The 15613-nt window shown below is 40.2% G+C and overlaps 1 protein-coding gene across 4 annotated transcripts in view; it reads right to left on the bottom strand.

Annotated features, from left to right (window-relative positions):
* The window catches only part of FAM110B (family with sequence similarity 110 member B), a 113259-nt gene that overhangs the window by 53556 nt on the left and 44090 nt on the right, over positions 1–15613 (bottom strand). Inside the window, exon 1 of one of the 4 annotated variants that reach the window (XM_059474502.1) lies at positions 7845–7956. The exons of 2 other annotated variants lie outside the window; for them this stretch is intronic. The gene's annotated coding sequence lies outside the window, so the exon portion shown is untranslated. Of the gene's footprint in view, positions 1–7844; positions 7957–15613 lie in introns of those variants that run through there. One more of the 4 variants, XM_059474520.1, reaches the window with a different exon arrangement.

Raw genomic sequence — 15613 nt, 5'->3', positions numbered from 1 at the left:
TATATATATATATATATATATATATATATATAAATATATATAAACATTCTACTCCTTCCTTTTCCATCTCTGATATTCTCCAACTTGTCCAAGTATGTTTACACTGGAGACAGAAATAGGTAGATGTATACATACCTATACAAGTGTACACTCATACCTAGGAGATACACAGCTATAAGATGTTATACTATTTGGATTGCAGAATTAACATATTAAAAAAAAAAAAAAAACAAAACAAACTTGCCTACATTAGCAAGGTGTGCTTGGTCTGCTGTTTGGAGGTTTCTAGTAAGAGAATCCCAGAAGAGCTGAGGTTGGAAGGCACCTCTGGAGCCTGCCTAGTTCAAGCCCTTGTTGACAACAGGATGACCTGGAACAGGCTGCCCAGGACCACATCTCAGCTGGGTTCTGAAAATCTCCAAGGGTGAAGACTTCACCACCTCTTCAGGTAACCTCTGTCAGCTTTTGACCACCCTCAGAGTATAAAATTGTTTGCTTGTATTTAAATGGAATTGCCTGTATTTCAGTTTGTGCTTGTTGCTTCTGGTCCTGTCATGGGAAACCACTGAGAAAGTTCCATGTTCTTCACTCCCCCAATCAGGTATTCATACACATTGAAAATTCCATAATTCATTTTAGTGACAATCAGGGGAGATAAAAAAAAAAAGCACTGTGTAAGATCCTAAGGATCTTAATGCTTCCAGGACTATTTTCCACAGAAGTAAGAGTAGTTATAAAAAATCAATGGTAATTAAACACCAGATGGATTTAGTATCTGTAATGTCTTCTAAGAATGGATGTCTTTTAAGAGTTAGTTATAGACATGCTTTTGTTGCAAATTTAGGCTTCACAGTTGCAAATTTAGGCTTCAGTACTTATACTGAAATAAAATATGAAAGTATAAGTTGTTTTGTGGCATAAGGAAAGAGAAAATACTTGCAAAATCTCTGTTTCTCTAGGGAGCTCAAAATCAGAGTTGATAGTAAAAAAGCATCCCAGTTTTTCTACACATACCATAGTTCTCATCAAGTCACACTACAGATGAAGAGCCCAAATCCTGCATACTTTAGCACAGGATAGGAGCATCATCTGCTTGGGTTTTTTCTGTGAGGATTTAATGAAAGCAGTCTGAAAAACCTCCTCCCAGTGGACAGCCTGTGACAGGATCCTTTAGGCACTCAGTGTGGCAAACGTGCCAAGTGCCAGCAAAAAAAGAAGAGCAAAATAAATGTGACTTTAAGGCAGTTAAGTGCCCACACATCTTGGAGCCCTGGAGGCACCAGTGAAGCTGTCAAAATTCAGGTCAGAAATGCGCCACAACTGTCTGAAACACCTCTGAAGAGCAGGAGGAGCAGAAGCAGCTCATTGGGTCAAGCTCTTACAGAAACAGCTGGTGTGAGGTACCTGCATGAAGGCATGACAAGAAAGGAGCCCTGTTTGCAGAAAGTGGTCAGCAAAGCTCATAAATCACTCAAGAAAGGCCTGATCTAGAGATGACAGGAAGATGAACAGAGATGCTTGCTTTCAGTAAAGAGGTAACTGGCTGAGAGAAAAACAGCCGATATGTCAGATTTGAAAAGGTCAGGGGCACAATTTATATTTGTCAGAATGAGCTTTCCAAGCAGGAGCCAAGGACATCTTGCTCCAACAAATAAATACACAGTAACTTTAATAAAATCAAGGTTCTTTGGTAAGAGAACGTACATTCTTCACCTGTGTGCCGTCCTTGGGCACCTCTGCATAAATGGTACTTTTGGATATTGTGGTTTAACTCCAGTCAGCAACCTCTTTCTCACTCTCCCAACCAGCAGGATCAGGGAGAGAACAGGAAGGCTAAAACCTAGAAAACTCATGAGTTAAGGACAGTTAAATAAGGAAAACAAACCAAGGAATTACTTTGCTGCTTCCCATGGGCAGGCAGGTGTTCAGCCAACAGTGACTTGGGAAGACAAACACCATCACTCCAAATATCCACCCTTCCTCCTTCTTCCCTCAGCTTTCTATGCTGGACATGATGCCATAAGTTCTGGAATGTCCCTCTGGTCAGCTGGGGTCACCTGTCCTGGCTGTGTCTCCTCCCACCTTGAGCCAAGAAAGGCCTTGGCTCTGTGCAAGCCCTGCTCACTGATAACAAAAACATCTCTGTGTTATCAGCTCTGTGTTCAGCACAAATCCAAAACAGAGCCCCATACCGGCAACTGGGAAGAAATTCAACAACCCCAGCAGAAAGCAGCACAGATATTCACCTCCCAAAAAGGGGAGGGTGGCTGCAAAGATGTCAAAGAGCCCAAGGTTGAATGATGGGTAAAAGCTGAAGTGCAGAAAGAGGGATTAGAGAAAGTGGGAAAAAGAGAAGAGTGGATTTAAATGGGAAAATGGAGCAGACAAATTTAGAAAGGTGGTGGCAGCAAGGAGAGGAGAACTGTGGTGAAGAGAAACAAGAAGCAGCAAAACACTGGAGTGTAATGACATCATCATATTCAGAGGTCCTCTTCTGCTGCACCCTCCATGGTACCTGTGTTTCACAGAAAATTTACAGTAATTGCACAACTCCTGCCAGACTTTACCCAGTCCCTGGAGAGCTAGGGGTCAAAATAGCAACCTCTGCACTCCACAGTATGGTAAAGGAAAATAAGGGACACCACATGGCACAGAACCATGGATTACAGTAGGGCTGATGTAACAGTAATGGAAGAGGAAGGGATATAATTTATCACATCCCTCATACATCTTCTGACTAGACTGCTGTTGTAATGTCACAGTAGAAATACAAAGCTGCACACTCACTTCCAGATGACTGCAATGCCCAAAATATCCAATGACAATTATAACATTGAGACAGAAGGAAATCATCCTTACCCTGGGAAGTTTGTGCTATATAGACAGGAATAGTTACCCTGATCTTATATTTTTCACTCTTTGTAAAGACATTTGCAGTGATGGTTTATAATCCTAAAGCACAGACTGTTCAGTCTACCTTGAACCTCCACAGTTTGTGGTCACATAAAAGATAATTCATCTTTATTGTCTCCATTTCTCCCTTCCACTCTAGCCTTTTTCTGCCTAGATTATCCAGGCAGGAAACATTTTGGCATAGACACTGTATCATATTGTGCTTTTATATTATAGGCCAACACACCACATTGTATTAACATCTCTCCTTCAGTAACATTATATACAAAACCAGACCTCAAAAAACCCCGCTTATATCCATGGACTCCAGAGGATCCAAAATAAATGAAAGAGCCAGATGTTAACAAACTTGTGAAAATGTGCATATCTAGGTATTCACATTTCTCTCCAGTTAAACAGCACCAATAACATGTACAAGTCTTTTCACACATTACATCACTTTCTTACAGCATTGTTTTTATAGACTTCCTAACCAGAAAGTAGAATAGCCTTTGCTTTAGTCTACCAACTTCCACAATGTTAAACTCTCTTAAAAAATAAAAGAATTTAATGGCCTTCTTTGCCATTAATTGGGGTTTTTCTATTACATACATTCAGAAAAGTATGGATGATACAGTAAAATTATTCTATAATACCCAACAGATAAGCAGCCAAATATGTAGATGGCCATAGGATCATCATCAATGTATAAATATTGTTTCAACTAAACAACCATTATACTATAGAAATATGCAACAGCTACACAACAGGGCACAAACCCAAATAATATCTGTTATGGAACAGACAATTAATGTCTAAAATTGACATATATACAAAGTGAGGATTGGGTTTGGAAGCCCCAAGTGCTTCATGGAAAAATGCAGCAAATATTTGTGTCTACCGGTGGCCGAAGCACATCCATGAAAGATAACGTGAAACTAAGACAGGAATCTCATTACCAGGATTATGCAGACAATAGCGTCCAGGATTACTGTTTGTTGGCTGTATTCTGCATTTAATCTATCAAGTCACACTTAATACTGCAGGTAATACACTTAAGAACAATTTAAATTAATCACAACAGGAGATTAAGTGTAAAAAAAAATGAATATCCATTTTGTCTTTAATTCACTATACTACTGTGAGAACGGCAAAAAAGAGCCACTTTCCCTTCCTGCTCTACAAAACACAATTCTGCTCTTAACATTGGAAATGTCTGACACACAGCTGCCCAAAGCTAGACATATTTCATTCATCCAGTTTCCAAATCCACTTGGTTGGTCCCCAGGGTAACTTGTGCTAGGCAAAGAGCCCTGCAGGAGGGGAAGGCAGGGCAGGACAGACATTCCCTGCCACCAGCTCTCCTGTGCCCAGTCCCAGGGCATGGGAGGACACATGTCCCTGAACTGGAGCAACAGCTGTCTGCATACAAGGAACATTTTGGAGCCCATTAAACAGTGCTGCTGCATCAGTGTGGGAAGAGTGTCACAACAATAAGGCCATCCCAAGCTGATGCACTGAGAGGACTCATCCTGCATCTTCACCCAGCCCAACAGCCTTCATATTTGAAGAATGAAATGATCTTCACTCAACAAAATACAAAAAACAGGCTATTGATTTCCTGTGAGCTCTCAAAGTGTTATAATAAGCATTTACAGATGGGCTATTGAATGTCTCGACCATTTAAGCAGACAGTCATTCCATCAGCAAAGCAATAACTGGAGTTGGCTCCAAAAACAGAGGAAAAGCAAAAAGGAGCTTTAGGGCACAATGTCACTTTTCTTATTCTAATATAAACCTTTATGCATATATCACTGGCTGCTACTCGACTTAAAAACTGTAAGGCATGTAAGTACAAATCCTGCAAAATAAACACTGTGGTAATACTTTAAATACTTACGACTTTTTCTGGAGTATCTCTTTCATTGCTAGCAGGCTACAAAAAAAATGCATTAACCTTAAGTATCATCTTTCCCCTTTAGACTTGGTAAGGGTTTAAGTAATTCAAAATTCACTTATATGCATAGCTGTACAAGGACATAATATCTTAAAAGGGAAGAGCTAGTGCAGCAGTGTTTATTACAGCCACTCAGTTTACTGCATATATCCCATCTCCAGCCAGCAGCCAAACCCGGCACTTCTAACATTACTCTTCCAAGAGTATTTCTATTGGACTATTACGACAATACTGGTATGACACTGAAGGTGTTTTCTACACAAACATATGTTAGAGTTATATGGTAGAAAATATATATGTATTTATACATGTTTACCTGCATATATAAATTAAATATTTGAGATCTTGATTTTCACAACATACTTTTGTGTCTTTACCACACATCTGTATATACACATATATACCGTATTCCTGTTGGGGAAAAAAGTTTCCTTTTCACATAACAAAGAACTTTGAGATTTTATTACAGGCAACACATCAGAAATGAGAACAGCTCACAGAGGCACACAACAAACTTGCAATGCGTACATCTCCTAACAAAAGAGTAATTAAAAACTTTTACATCAGGAAAATCCCTGACAAAGCTTGAATACAACATCTCATTGATAATAATATGAAGTGTGTTAAATTTCCTGGAGCAATACACTGGTTATAGTTAAAATATGCTTATAGCAACAAGGATGTCAACTTTTTAGAGAGCAATCACAAACTGTTGCTTCTATTTGTTTTCTTAGTTTACCAAGAAGAAAAATGAGGTTGCTACAAAATGAAGCAATAACAAAGTAGCATATTCCTGACTGTTAAGCTATTGCAAAGTTAAATCACAAGGTCACCAGTTCTAGTTTCACTTCTGTCACGTTTTCTTGTGACGCTTGCATAGATCATCACAGCTCTTTCTGGAGGCAAAATAGCTGAATAGCTGCTGGTGCATCACTTCAGTTCCAGTGGGTGGTGATATTACCTGCATCCACCACCAAAAATATGATAACTTTTACAGTGTTTTTGCAGACATACTTTATGCTGCTTACAAATGAGAATAGCCTAATACACGGAGAGAAAACATCAGCCTCTCCTCTCTCATAAACCCACTCGTCTGGATATGGTAAACATGTGATTCAGATGAGGATATTTACCTTCTACATTTCATTATTACTAACATTAATTTCAGTTACTCCTTCATGGGATGCCGCTGCTAAGGTTAACACCTTAGGTTAAGGTAAGGTAAACACAGATAAATTACTTAAGGTGGTCCTCTGTTAAAAAAAGGTAGAAGCCATAAATCAGCTTGGAGCATCTTTAAAACACTTTTGGTTGGTAACTTGGGGTAATGAGGGAATATGGAACAGCTCAAGAATAACATGCCCTCACGTCCTGAGTCCTCCCTGTCCAGGTTTAATTGTCACAATGCAAAAATGCCATTTTCCAAGTCTGCCTAAAGGAAAACAACTTCAAAAACAGCTCCTGGAATATGAAAAAACAACTTGCTCTTGACTAAAATAGACACCAAGTTACCTGTTTTAGTCAACAGCAAAACTTCAAACCAACTGTTATGTACCAGTTGTGATTAAACCTCCCAAATACTCTTCTGTCTGAATATACAATCACAAATAATAATGTGTCTTTGCTGTACCCACTGCCATATAAAGTTGGTAACTGAATAAATGCTCACATTTGAGGGTATCTACTCAGATGGTAACACAGTTTCACACCACATGCTTTAAAAGGGAACAACCTAAATTATACTTTGGTTGACATAGCAGGAAAAAACCTCTTCAAGGGTAAGTGCAGAGGGAAGAATGAAGACTAACACCAAAATAGCCCCTGTTCCTAACACCTTTCTGATCCTGCCTGAGACAATCTACTCGTACCTCGGACGCATGGTGGCAGCCAGCCAGCCAGATGACTGGTGACTCAATATACAAGTTCATGTGGGCTCTGGAGTTTGACACAGACAAGGGCATTAACTCTGGAGTCTCACCAGTCAGCCTTAATATTCAAAACTCATCAAATGAGTCATGCCTACATTATGAGACTTTTTTTTAATACTTTATGCTGGCTTTCTTTTGTTCTGAACAGCTCTCACTGTAGAATGTTTTCATTAAATATGCATGCTTTTTATAGGAAAAGTTGTGATCAATTGATGCGTAGGTCAAGCATGAAAAAAATGAGTATGACACTATGATAAATACTGTAATAGTCTCAGAATCACAGATTAAAAGATTGGTGCATATATATATATATATATATATATATATATATATATATATATCTTGTTTCTTTCTACTGCTGAAGGCAGTTCTCACAATAAACAAGGCTATGGGCCAAAATTCAGCCTTTGAGAACAATAAATACGAACAAAATACATGTATGTGCAAGCAAAGGACATATTGAAATCTACCAGGCTGTATAGCTTCAGTTTCATTTTGAAAGCCACTTAAAATAAAAGCCAGTAGATGAAACAAAGAATCCACCCAAACATGAAGGCTCCAGCATCTTTGTTGAAAGAACAATAGTATAATACTCCTCATCCCTCTACCTTGTTTCAAGAGAACCAAGATAGTTATTGCTGTGATCATATTAAAGAATACTTCACAAAATTATTCCTTAAACTGATAAATATTTACAGATTTATCTTCATATGCTAATAGTTATAAATGCTCTAATTCAATCGCTCGGCAGAAAACCTTCCAATAAAAGAAATATTTCTATTAGCATAACAAAAGGCAACCAGTAAAATCACTCTCATGCACAGGCTCAAAATTTCAGATGAAAGCAATATTCTCATAGAAATACGCTCTATTTTTGAACTGAACCCACTCCAATGATATGTTTTGTATTCTGACGGCTCTCCCACCGGAGTACACATGACATTAACGAAAGCAAGATCAAATTAAACAGATGACATGATTAACAGTATTCATTTCATGCATGACTGTTTTACCGGAGAGATAAAGACCTGAAAGTAATTACCACCAAGTAAAACTCCTTCACTGACCTCTCCGCTCCCAGGCTAGCAGTCCTTAAGTACTGATGCCTTGCAACAAAGACCAGTGCCTTTCATCTGTGGGCTTTCCTTTACGCTACAAGCTGAGCACCTCTCCCGTTGCATGCACGCAGTACCTCTCTGTATCTATGTCTGTAATGCAGCATAAAGATTACTGGGGAAACCTATCAAACCGGCAGGCAGCAACGCCGGCCGCCAATAAGCGGGAGGCACATGCAGAATCCAGCACATGCTCGCTGAGGCTCGCAGGCTGGCACCACTGCCGAGCAGGCTGCTAATCTAATTATAGCCCTTGGCCGAGCGCAGCGCTGCCGGGGAGCGCAGGGCTGCCGGGGAGCGCAGGGCTGCCGGGGAGCGCAGCGCTGCCCAGGCACCCGCGCAGACACGGCCCGGCCGAGCACACCTTGCAGCCCGCGGCATCGGCGTCTGGCACTGCTGCCTGTCTGGGTGCGTCACCATCAAATCCCGGCTGGGGTTTTGCGGTGGTGTTGTTGTTTTGCTGAGTGATTCACCTGTGAGGGGTTTTGTCTCCATCTCTGAAAAGCAGGATCTGTTTAGGTGTGCCCTTTGGGAAGCTGACCACTCGCAGTTTGCTTGCTAGGTCTGCTTTAAGGAGACAGTAAAACGAAGATGTTTGTTCAGCCAGCAGGAATTCTTGTTTTGAATGTACACATTGCCAGCACCGTGCAGAGCAGATCTCAGCTTTGTGCATTACTGCACAGGCTAGAACGTGGACCTCAGATCAGAGAGGCACCACACACATGCTTTCAGTGCACAGCAGCCCTACAGAAGCCAACAGGACCCCCTCTGTCCTTTACATTTACCCGTGGGCGGACACCCAGACGATCAGAGGGCTTCTGTGTGCATTGGCACATAAAGTCCTAACTCAGCTTTCACGAGGCTAGGGTGCAAATGCCAAGGACATTTTTGCCATTATACAAAACAACTCAAGTAGTTTGGAAAATACTTACCATGAGCAAAGACTACTTAGATGCATGGGGAACTAACACAACCAAGTCCTACATGCTTACTTATGCTTATTCCATAAATAAGTGCACAAAACAAAGGAATGTTATGATCCAAGAGAACATTGTGTATTTGAAAGATGATGGGAGCTTTTACAACATCAGGTAATAATCATGAAAAAAAGATACAGATGCTTGTTTAGTCTTCCCTGGTAAAACACTTCAATTAATCCTCACTTTGTTTAGCACAAACAGAAAAAAAACACTCTTCAGATGTTTCCTGTCCCCACATGGTTCATATCATCACCTAAGCTCTACACTGACCAAAAGGTTTTCAAACACCAGTGACAAGATGGAAATACACAGCCTGACTATCAGAAAAACCAGTTGTGGTGCCAACTCTCTCTTGTGAGATACAGTACATTTGCATGATTGATATTACAAAAATATCATAATGCTACAGCATTATGCATATGCAAACTACAATGCATTTCTAAGATGTTTCACTAAGTTACACATAAACCATACCCATAAACATTACACTAGCAAGATCTTGAACCCCACTGCAATAATGAATTCCACTGTGTCCACACTGGCATTTTTCCTAATTCTTTACTCTTATCACCAGCACCACACAGTATCAAGCACAGTCCAAGAGCATGATATTAAAGGCTGTCTATAAACACTTTCTAGCTATTGTACTTACTTCAGTACAAAAATTATATTTGGTACTATATAAAATTTTAGTAATGGAACAAAATCTCAATATGGTAACACTGCAAGACCATGTTTACTGGCAATACGTAAATAGCTATGTCACAGCTTTCTTCATCTGCCAGTGAAAATTGCTCATAAAGAGTTGCTCTCTGTTAGAAGTAAACTTCATTGCCGTAAGAATAATATTTTCAAAGCTGTATATGGCTGAAAATAAAAATGAAGTGCAGGAATAGGGACATTTTACTCTTTGATTCAATGTTCAGTCAATATGAAGTTTTGTGTTTTGATAAAAGAAGGCTGTTTTATTAAGTCTTTCTTTTTAGATTACATCATCTAAGAAGCTCATCAATTTTTATCAACTGTGTTTCTTTAAAATACTGTGGAATAGTCCAAGTTTCTCAGCCATACTCCTTGAAACCAGGAAACTATGTACTTAATGAAGAAAGGCAGGAGATGCAGTTACACAGGGGTTAAAAACCTAAATGGAAGAGTTCAAGAGGCATGTGAAAAAAAATTATTTGATGATCAGATCAAAAATGTTATTTTTCTAACAATATTTTGCCAAAGGTAGCAACAGGGGAATAAGACCAATAAAAGTCTTTACCCTTGTCCTCTGATTATTTGAAATGCTAGGAAAAAAAAATTTCACAAACACAAACAAAAAAATAAAGTCAAAGAGACTCAAACCTACTAGATTCTTTTAATCTAATCCCCATTCACAAACCACGAAGGCACATATGATACTTGAAAAAATGACCAGAAAAACTGAAACAGGAATCAACCAGGCTTCAGCTGCTATGGGACTCTCAGTTTTGGCTCCCTCCCATGCAGGCTGCTAAGCCTACATGTGTGTCCTCCCTCCGCCCAGCAGCTCCCCAAGCCCTCACTGCTTCACCCTGTTCAGCTCCAGCACGGCTTCCCAGCAGCCAGCGTCTGCCTCCTCCCAGTGAGCTCCTGGCTCCAAGGGCATTCACCCACAGCCCCAGCAAGGGCTGCCCTGGCAGCACACTCCCAACACACCATTGCAGCAGGCAATGGTTTATTCCAGGAGTTGCTTTCTTTTTTAAAACATCATGGTAGCAGCAGTAGTTGAAGGACCCACAAACAGCTGCAAAGGTGCACTTCAAGAAGCACCTATTTGTCTCTGCAGCAGAATCAATACTCACTAAACCTCTGTGCTTGGCTCTGCAGATCAGCCAGAAGAGTGCTGATGTCTGTGGCAATTTTTACACTTGCTTTTAACCATTGTGATGCTATGCTGGGTCAGGACGATATGGGGAACTGAGCAGAGGGACTAACATTTAGGGTCAGTGGTCATTCACAAGAACCCATATTTGGCAATGGCAGATGGCTAAAACTCCAACTGAGGCCGATGCAGAGCTCCACCAGCCTGCCCTGCCACCCGTGGTGATGGCACACGAGCACCTGGAGCATGCACTGGACCTGTGACAGGACAGAGCCATCTATAGATGCGCCAGCAAGAGAAGCCAAGAGAGGTTTCATAAGGACAGTCACAAGAGACTCATCAGATCCCAGAGAACGCAGGTTTCATGAGGACACAGTCACAAGAGACTCCAGCAAGTCTCTGTTGGAAATGAAGAAATTGTGAAAGGTACACAAGTTGGCCAATATTCGGCAGACTTTCATGGAAAGCAAAAGCCTGTCCCTGGCACAAGCTACCCGCCTGTGCTAAGCTTCAAGCTCCCGCTCCTCCGCATGGAAACAGAAGGTCTCTACAACATTTTTAGCAATTATCAGCAAGTTAGGCTTTCTCAAACTCAGCTCCTTGACAGAAGAATTTCAATTAAAATTTTCCAAAACCATATGGTCCGAGGCAGATGCCCATCACAGAGGGGAGAAAAGAGGAAAACCTATGAGGGTATGATGAATTCATCATATGACACTAAAACTAGCTTCCTACAGTGAAAACTGTCTAGCTAGCACATTAATGAATTATACACTTCATTTAGGCATATCTAAGGGAATTAAGAAATAGATTACTATTTTGGAACAAATAACTTTTTCCTATATTATTATCACTTGTGTAAGTACTTCCATATCCAATTATTTTAATACAAGAATCTCAAAAAATTTCTGATGTGTCTTGCAACTGAACAGGTTTTACTCTGGATATCACAAAACCTTTGGCTTAAAAATGTATCAAATATTGCTTGCAAACTGCTACCTCAGTTACTTAATTAGATTTAGCAATGTATAGTAAGCATATGGAATGAAAATGAGTTGAATAAAATGGCTGGTGAATCAATATGCTGCATTTCTAAAGGCAATAGTGTGTATATTTCCAAGCTGTAGCCTTAAGAGGTTGAACTGAACCAATTACTCTAATGAATATTTTACTTGGCTTGATGCATTCATTAGACTTTTAGAAGTTAAACCATCCCATGTTTATGTTTACATAATAACAAAATCTTACAATTTTTGGATGGTACTTCTGACATTCACACAATTTAAAAGGGGACAATTTTTTCTTCCACTACTTTTTCTACATTCCAGTTTTCCTTCACAAATAAATTTATCTAGCATTATTTTCTTTTTCTTTTGAAAACAACCTTTGATTTCACAATAGCTATTTGCTAAGCTCTTTCCTTTCCTAGCAAGTATATGGGAAGTCTGCCAATTGGTGGCAAACTCATCACTCATCATCATAATTTATGGAGGAAAATAAAACATGATCCAAGTGTTTGCTGCATAAACTTTTCTCTGGAAATCACAAATGCCTTGAAGTTGGCACTCAGCATGAACAATTTTCATTTTGTGTAGCATTAGGACATTTCTTGGATGACCCCAACTGTGATTGGTAAGAAAGCAGTTACCTATCCACATGTGTGCATTTGTCAATGCTCTCAATCATATTTTGAAGTTGGACATATAACCTGGTACTTCAAGCTTTTTTTTTTTTTTTTTCAAATATGCTCATTGTATCCATAAAGGCCCCAGACATAACTCCTCTGTAAGCTTAATAACAGGCAGAGATGTCTCTATATTAATGCCAGAGACTCGCTGCAGGATGGCACAAAGATTGACCCCAAAAACTATTTTCTACGGCATTCTTACCCACTTTTATCTCAGAATCATAGTAAAACCAAACAAAAAAATCCCCCACACCCACATTCCAAGGTACATTACCATGCCTCACCTCCACAGACCTACGTGCTAGCAGCATCCTCACTGCAGCCCCAGCTGACTGAAATGAAGACACCAGTCCATCACTGGCACCTCAGAGATCCAGGGAGGAGCAGTTCAGCTGTCAGTGAGGTGTGTTTCATCCTATTGCTGATGCATGTGGCATAAAAGGATCTGAAGTGAAGCCTGCAAGTTGTTTGCTATGCTGAGCACTTGCACTTCAGACACAAAACCAAAAGGGGAATAATAACACAGTATCACTATTCTTAAGAACACACAAGTCTCAAACAAAAGGTCATGTAAAAGACTTCACATCACCCTGAAACATGCCACCTAACATCTCCATACCAATGTCAACTTTTCATTCCTCCTCAAGTTCCATCCATTTTTCCTTCAGTGAAAGGTTTTCTTCAAATCTATACCATATTTCAACAGTCACCTCATGCTACACTGATATGCTTTGTGCCCTCTTTTATTTCCACCTTATTTACTCTTCTCTCCACTTCCTTTCCTCACAGCTACCAGCAGAGTCTCAGTATGAACTGTCCATTTCAAAGGGAGTAACACCTGCCAGCACAACCAAGGCCTTCCCAAGACCAAAGCATGTGTTCCTTGCAGCCACCATTTCACAGCCTCTGGCTGACCAGCCAGATGGCCACAAAAGCTGGTGAACCACAGAAAGGGACCACACTGTTTACAATAAGCATAGAAATAGCTTTAAACCATGCATCAAGACCATGGACCCCATATAATGCATGGCTGACTCACACAAAACCAATGATCGTGACCCTAGCGAGTCAAAGATTGGAAAATATATTACAGAAAAAACAGCCTCTGCTTCTAAATGGTTAAGTGAGAAAGACACAGTTGCAAACCAGAACAAAAAAGAGTGTAATAAAAAAAAAAAAAAACAAACCCAAAAATAAACAAAAAACCCCAAACCAAAACCAGCCCCCATGACTGAAGTAAGATACTGAAGTCCTAACACAAGATGTAACGGCAGCAAAAGTTAACTGCTTAAAAACAAGGACAGAGGAGGTTAAAACTACACTGGAACAAGCCACAAAAGGGCTTCATAAGTGGAGAAACATTTTTTGTAGCTGTTGGTGGAAAATAGGGACCCTGAGAGCATCACCTAACCCTGAAAGCTGATAGACAAATACTGATTTCCCTAGTGGAAAAGCAGAAAAAAGAGCTTGCAATGTAGTAAGTAAACTTCCAGCACCTTCACATTATTAATCTTCATCACCCTGGCGGCATTTTCCCCTTCTCTATTTAGTAGGGTGCTCACTATGATTACCTTGCTGGAATGGGTGACACAACCTGATGATGAGTATATCCAGCTGAGATAAGACTGACCTGGGAAAACTTTAAATACAAGTCTTCCATTAGAGGACAGGTGTAATTTTTCAAAAATGCCATGCTGCAAAAAGTGCAAAGGCTGAAAGATGAAGTATAGCATTCCTGCCTTTGAAGAAAAAACTCTGTCAGACCTGTTCAGTTCTGTAATTAAGAATGTTATTTCCAATTCTGAGTAGAAAGAGCAGCTCCAAGGTTTTCTTTGATCTTCTGTGATCACAATGAAGACCCATCAGGCTCTCTAAACCCCATTGTTTTTTTATTCTTCAAAGACTGTTTTCCACTCTCTTACATCTCTCTGTGCAAGGAGGTGTTTATGTTGAGCTGCAAGATGCAACTAGAAAGCAAGTCAAGGTGTGACTGCTGGAACATGAAGTGGCTCTTTGCAGACACTAATGCATACAGGCACTTGCACAAAACCCTCCTTGCTGCCAGGCAGCTCTCTGGGAGCTCAGAGATTGCAAACCTTTGAGACTTCAAGTCTCCAGTCCACACCCATAATTCAGGTTTCAGAGCAACTCTAAGATCTTATTACTTTACACCAGAATTGAAGATATTTAGCACAATGAATTCCAGAAGAAAACTATGCAATGGCTTTGGTTACCTCAGAAATCAAGGCTAACGAGTTTGAAGACAGCCTATTAAATGTCAAGCCCTTTTAGCCAAAAGTAAAATAAATTTAGATTCTAATCTTAGAAAGATTATAATTAAATTTCTAGAAATTGTGTCCATATAAAACCAGCAACTGTGCCTCACCATACTGGAACCCAGTCTCACGGTCTTCTTACAAGAAGCCAGAAGCATTTTGCTGGCACAGATGAAAAGCCTCTCCAGGAAGAGAGATTTAATTATTTAATAGAGCAAGCCAAAAAGCTCCTTTATGAAAGAGTCATCAGGACTCTTATTTCATATAATGTTCCTAAAGAAGAGCATACTTTCATCTTGGGCAGCTTGTACACCTAGCAAGTTAAATTTTGCTGAGCTGATAAGATCCTCTGACCCTTCTTCCAAGAACTGCTTGATGCTAATGTCCAATCCTCTAATGCAAAATGAGCACAAAAGTCACATAAGAAGGGCTATAAAAACTTGGCATAAATGGAGACAAATGAGTGGCCATTCCTCAAGCCAAGCAGCTCCCACCCCTTCCTTTCCATCCTTCTCTGAACATTTGAGCAGACACTTCCCTCCCTGCATGGTGCTCCAACTAAGGTGAAGGGGAGAGTGATGATCCTATCAAAAAACTAGCATGAGCACTGAGAAATGCTATGAGGAAGACAGGAAATGTGCACTAGGGGAATTCTACCACACTCTAGGGACATCATAACTTACTGTTCTGCCTTTCTTGGGCAAAGCAGCAGGCCTTTTCTTCATCCTGCTTTCCTAGTCCTGGGAGGGAAAAAAAGTGCCCAATTTCCCAGAAGCACACACCTGCATGGCACAGGAGCCTCACATAAGCAGTAATACCACTGGTGTCAACTGTCAGAATTTCTTCAGGTGGCAATTCTTATGAAGTGCCCAAACAAGATGGAACCTTTCAGACCTTGTCCCAGATATAACTCCACTGCACTTCCAGAA

Source organism: Ammospiza nelsoni, chromosome 1, assembly GCF_027579445.1.
Source record: "Ammospiza nelsoni isolate bAmmNel1 chromosome 1, bAmmNel1.pri, whole genome shotgun sequence".
Classification (NCBI taxonomy): domain Eukaryota; kingdom Metazoa; phylum Chordata; class Aves; order Passeriformes; family Passerellidae; genus Ammospiza; species Ammospiza nelsoni.
Note: the sequence above shows the minus strand (reverse complement) of the source record. Positions and strands in the feature narration are given on the sequence as shown.